The sequence below is a fragment of the Bos javanicus genome, chromosome 3, assembly GCF_032452875.1.
Source record: "Bos javanicus breed banteng chromosome 3, ARS-OSU_banteng_1.0, whole genome shotgun sequence".
Lineage (NCBI taxonomy): Eukaryota > Metazoa > Chordata > Mammalia > Artiodactyla > Bovidae > Bos > Bos javanicus.
In genome coordinates this window covers 92,051,528-92,057,493 of record NC_083870.1, presented here as the reverse complement: position 1 = coordinate 92,057,493, position 5,966 = coordinate 92,051,528, and the positions used below count along the sequence as shown (strand labels likewise).

The 5,966-nt window shown below is 46.6% G+C and overlaps 1 non-coding gene across 1 annotated transcript; it reads left to right on the top strand.

The window, feature by feature from the left end:
* The first annotated feature begins 1,404 nt into the window (after positions 1-1,404).
* On the top strand, positions 1,405-1,477 carry TRNAE-UUC (transfer RNA glutamic acid (anticodon UUC)). Its single transcript has one exon. It is a non-coding gene; the product is annotated as a tRNA-Glu (tRNA).
* The last annotated feature ends 4,489 nt before the right edge of the window (positions 1,478-5,966 follow it).

Genomic DNA, 5,966 nt, shown 5'->3' with positions numbered 1-5,966 from the left:
CAGATACCTTGCTTCAATTTGGGACACCTTTGAAAGACCATCCCAGCTCCAGGGCTTTATCTAGAATCAGCTGAGGCCTCAATTACAGCCACATTGCAAACCAACTCGAACCTGTGACCAATCCTGCCTTCCCACCTTCCTTACAGGCACATCTTCCATTGGGAAGGCACACTTCCCAGTAAACCTTGGGCCACCACTGGGTCTCAGTCAGGGACAGTCAGTTTCCAGAGAACTCAATCAAAAGCATGTTGGGAAACTTGCTCAAGCTATCAGTTCAGATGTACATCTGCCCCACTGTGTCATGGAGGCAGTTTCTCAAAGGAAGCAAAAGTGTTTTTCCACTGAGTTGTAAAATTTTATTAAATATTTATTAAAGGCTCAAAAGGTTTAAAATGTATATACTCTTTATAAGAGGAATCCCAGTTTTACAGGTACTGTTGTTGCATAGGGCTTCCCAAGTGGCTCAGTGATAAAGAATCCACCTGCCAATGCAGGAAACAGAGGAAACAGGTTCAACTCCCTGTTAAGGAAGATTCCCTGGAGGAGGAAATGCTAACTCACTCCAGTATTCTTGTCTGAAAAAGTCCATGGACAGAGGAGCAAAGAATCAAATGCAACTGAGCACACACACACATTGCTGCATAACCAACAACCCCACACTTAATGGGAACAACAGCTGTTTTCTCATGTTCAGGGATTCCATGGGCATTGGACAAGGCAGGGCAAGGATGCCATCCTCTGAGTGTCTGAGGACTCAGCTAACAAGATTCCAACCGCTGGGGCTGGGATCTTCCAGAGGTTCCTTCTCTCACACATCTGGTGCCTAGGCTAGGATGACTCAAAAGTTGGGTTCGGCCAGGATTACTGTGGCCTCTCCGTGTGACTTTGCTGTGTTTCAAATGGGAGAATCTTGAGAGGGTGCTTTCCGAAAATCTGAAGTAGAAGCTGCAGGAATCTTTATGATCTGGCCTCAGAAGTCACATATCATCATTCTGGCTGTATACTCCAGTGGTCAAAGCTTCGCAGTTTCTCCCAGATTTCACATGGGAGAACTTGATGGGAGGAATATCAAAGAATTTGCAGCCCTCTGTTTTTTTAAACACCACAGGCCACTTGTAGGAATTTATCATAGGGAACTAATCCAAGTGCTGGAGATCTGTGAGAAAGGAAGTTTGCCGCAACATTGTTTCTAATACAGAAAAACTGGAAACAATCTAAATGACCAAAGACTCAGGGGTTGGTTAAATAATTTGTGGTACAGAGTGTCAATACTATGAAATACCATTTAAATGTCATAAAAGATGATATAATATGATGGAATATGTTGCAAAATGGAAAAATTTGGTTGTAGAGCGAATATATAGGAAAATACTTTTTGATTTAAATAACAGAGTTTGGGGAAGTTCCCTGGTAGTCCAGTGTTTAGGATTTGGCTCTTTCACTGCTGTGGGCCCAGGTTCAATCCCTGGTCAGGGAACTAAGATCCCACAGGCTGGGTAGCATGGCCAACAAACAAAGAATAAAGCTTTTCTAAATTACAGAAATATTCAACAAATGAATTTTTTCTGTGCCAGCCCTGAGCTAGGCACTGTGTATACAGAGTAAATAAGAACTAGCTCCTTGCTATGAAAGAACTTAGAGTCTGAGGGTAAGGATAGTAGTAGTAGTAGAGACAGATACATAAGAGGAAGGAGGTTTCTATTTGGTGACTTTCCGGAGGAGATGACACTTCAGTTGAGTTTTGAAATAAATTGGCCAGACAAATTAAGAGGGGAGGTGGCATAGTCATGGAGATTGACCCCTACCCCCACATCTCTTCCACCAATAATAACCTCTTTTCTATTGTTGGTGACTGATTTAGAAATGGACATGTATGCGACCCTGGCCAATGTGAGGTGAGGGAAGGTCTGCTAGGGGGCTTCTAAGAAGAGTTACCAAGTGCATAATAAAGAGACACTTGGCATGGTCTCTCTTTTTATTTACTTATTTACTTACTGGTTGCTCTGAGTCTTCGTTGCTCTGCACGGGCTTTCTCTAGTTGCGGTGAGTGGGGGCTACTCTTTGCTGTGATGCGCGGGCTTCTCATCGAAATGGCTTCTCTTGTTGTGGAGCACGGGCTCCAGGCACGTGGGCTCAGTCATGGTGCTGAGCACCTGGTGCGGGAAGATTCCACATGCCTTAGAACAACTAAGGAACGGGCTTAGTTGTTCTAAGGCATGTGGAATCTTCCCGCACCAGGGATCAAATTCTTCATCGCTGGACCACCAGGGAAGTCCTCGGCATGGTCTCTTTTTCTTCTGGTGGATGTTGTCATATCTAGGAGTGAAGTATGAGTCTACTATTACCTTCTTCCAACCTGGAGAGGATTCTATGTTAGAATGAATCTGATCCCAAGGGTGGCAGAGAAAAGAGACCAAAAAGAGCTGACTCCATGTTTTTGAGCTGCTAATTGTAGAGTGCCTAGCACCCATCGTACCTCCATGCCAAGTGAAAGAAGGGATTTCCTGATTGTGTGAGCCAGTTTGAGACAAAGTGTTCTGTTACTTGCCACTGAGAATGTAACTATTGCGGATGAGCATTCTAGGCACCAGGGTGAGAGAGACTGCCTTGTAGTTCAGTGTGGTGGCAGGGGAAGTTGTATAGGAAGGAGAAATGCCAAGGGCTGTTGACAGAGAGGCTATGGTCTTGACAAGATAATGCCACCGAGGTTTCCAAGACTTCATCCTGAGGGCAATGGGGAGACAGCCAAGACTTTTCAACAGTGAAGAGATGTGTTCAAATCTGTATCTTAGGAAAATCGCTCTAATAGATAAGAACAGTTTGCAGGAGAGACAGAGAGTGTGTGTGTGTGTGTTAGGGTAGGGAGATCATTTGGAAGACTTTGGGCAATGGCGGTGAGAGGGAGAGCGGGAGAAAGTCAGGACACATTAAGGAGTCAGAGGTGGGTGCCAGCCTGGGTGATGATCTGGCTGTGGTGGAGAAGAGAGGGGAAGAGGCAGCCTCCCAGGACTCAGGCTTGGGCATCTGGGAGAATGGTGGTGCCGTGTCCTGAGAAGGCAATGCCAGAAGAAGGTTTGTGTGGGTGTTTCCAAGCTTTGTTAAGAGCTTGGTATGTTAAGAGCATGATATGTGCATGCTGCCTCAAGGTACTTGTAATGTAAGGAAGCTTGCTAAAGGTCATCTCTCACCTTTCTTCTGATAACCATCTTTAAAAAATAAAAATTATTTGGCTGTGCTGGGTCTTAGTTGCAACACTCAGAATCTTCACTGAGGCATGTGAGATCTTTTGTTGCAGCATGCAGGCTCTTACTTGCGGCATGTGGGATCTAGTTCCCTCATCAGAGGTTGAACCTGCGTTGAGAGCCCTTAGCCATTGAGCCACCAGGCAAGTCCCTGATAACTATCTTGATTGGCTATGGGGAACTATCCCTCCACCCCAGGATAGAGTCCTGGGGGCTTGCCATCATTGTGCTCAAAGGGTGGACCATGATCTAAGCCTGAACAATTAAATGTTTTCTTTGGAATCTGAACCTTGACCTGTCGCAAACAAAGTAATCAGTCATCCATCCCCCAAGATGAGGTTTTTGTCAGCATCTGTGCTCCCATGAACTTAGAGCCCGAGCAGGGCTTTTGTGCAAGAAGTATATTTGGGAAGGGATTCCAGGGAGCAGGAGAGAAAAACTGGGAAGAGAAATCTAAGCCAAAGGTTATCCCATTGTATGCTAAAGTCCACAAGGACTTTCTGAGGACTGGAGCAGGAGTCTCAGAACAGTCTGGAGGGGGTAAAGGGAGAGGACCTTATCCATTGGCTCCTGGCCTTACTGGGTAGAGAAGTTCACCACTGCATCCCTGGGTGACCCCTGAACTTGCTGAGCGAGTTCGCACAGGCACCACAGGTGGCAGCCCGAGAGAAGCTTGGAGCAGGATGTGAGAGGCTGAGGCGCGTCCCATTTTGAGATGGATTGTCAGTGCAAATCGGGTCAAAACCCAGGCAGAGAAGGGAGTCAGAGAGTGTGAGCCAGGCACAGAGAGGCCTGATACACGCCTCGGAAGGCAGTCTGCTGGCTCCTGCTGCCAGTCTCCAGCACCACGCCCACGGTGTCCACTCCAGGCCTGACGGGCCACCTGCACACCGCGTCAGAGCCTTCCAGTGGGCTCCTCTCCATCTCACATTCGTCTACTTCTGTCACGTAAGATAAAAAATGTTAATGGTTGCAGCGTTGGGACATCACAGAGCGCAAACTCAAACACCGCTGTAGAGCGAATAAGAAAACATTTTCCCGTGGTGTTTCTTGAAATGTCCCTTGATAACGCTGGAGGGCTGAGGTGTGTCTTCTGAGGGTTTGCCCCCCGCCCCTGGCATTGTCCTGCCTGAATCCATGAGAGCACTTGGACTCTTAAGGGGAAGGGGCCACCTACTCTTGCCCTTCTCACCCATGCTCCTGTCTGAGAACAGCAAGAACATACCTGTAGCCCATCAACAGTCCCGGCTGGGTGTGCTCCCAGGCTCAAAGAGGATCCTTAGTGGACTGCAACTGAGAGTGGGCCTGTTTAGACCACGGTGTTGGCCTGGTCGGGGGCGGGGGGCAGGGGGCGGGGAGTGGGGGGTGGCTTCATGAGTTTATGGACACAAGATGGAATTACAGTGTAATTAAAATATATGAATTTCTTTTTGTGTGTGTATGTGCTTTGGATACACATTGAGCCAACTTTATTCAGTAGAGATAGTAATGATGCTGACCAGGTATTGCTTTCAGGGAATCATGAAGAAAAGGCAGGGAAAGAAATATAAGCAAAGACTTGGAGTCTTGGAATAGGGTGGTGGGTTCATTTCCTCATTCTAGAGACATGAACTAATAATCTTAGGTACTGGCTAAAAAGACCCTGATGCTGGGAGGGATTGGGGGCAGGAGGAGAAGGGGACGATAGAGGATGAGATGGCTGGATGGCATCACCAACTCGATGGACATGAGTTTGGGTAAACTCCGGGAGTTGGTGATGGACAGGGAGGCCTGGCATGCTGCAATTCATGGGGTCGCAGAGTCAGACACAACTGAGCGACTGAACTGAACTGAACTGAACCCGTGTTCTATGTCTAATAAAGCTGACAAATACAAAGCTTAATAGGAAATAGTAAGAGTTAAAAGGATGTGTAAGGTATCACAGGGAATGAGAATTTTATTATGGGAAATCTAGAAAGACTGCCCAGAGAAGGAAGTGCTTGAGTGGGTCTTAAAGGATGGGGAGGAGTTTCCAGGCAGATGATGGCAGGACAGGAATGGGAGATGAGCAATCCGCACAGCACAATCACAGAGGTGTGAAGCAGTGTGGCTCAGAAGGCACACCATCAAAGGCCACTATAGTGGGACGTCGCTGCTGCTGCTGCTGCTAAGTCGCTTCAGTCGTGTCCGACTCTGTGCGACGCCATAGACCCCAGGCCCCGCCGTCCCTGGGATTCTCCAGGCAAGAACACTGGAGTGGGTTGCCATTTCCTCCTTCAATGCTTGAAAGTGAAAAGTGAAAGTGAAGTCGCTCAGTGGTGTCCGACTCTTAGTGACCCCATGGACTGCAGCCTTCCAGGCTCCTCCGTCCATGGGATTTTTCCAGGCAAGAGTACTGGAGTGGGGTGCCATTGCCTAGGAGGGTCATACTTGATGCTACAAGAAAAAGGAAGCCATGGAGGATTTAATTTGGGAAATAATATTCCTGTATGCATGTTTTACATATTTTAAATAAAACATATGTATGATGTAGAAACAAGTTCAAATAGTACAGAAAAAAAGTAAAAAGTAAAAGCCCTCGTTGTCTTTTTATCCCACCTAAACCCCCTCAGTTAACCATAACTAACAGGTAGCAGTTTCTTGTGTATCCTTCCAAATATTTCTATAACCTCTAAATACAATTTATTTGTATATCCCTTCTATTTTTAACAAATGAATTCATGTTATAGTGATATATACTATTCT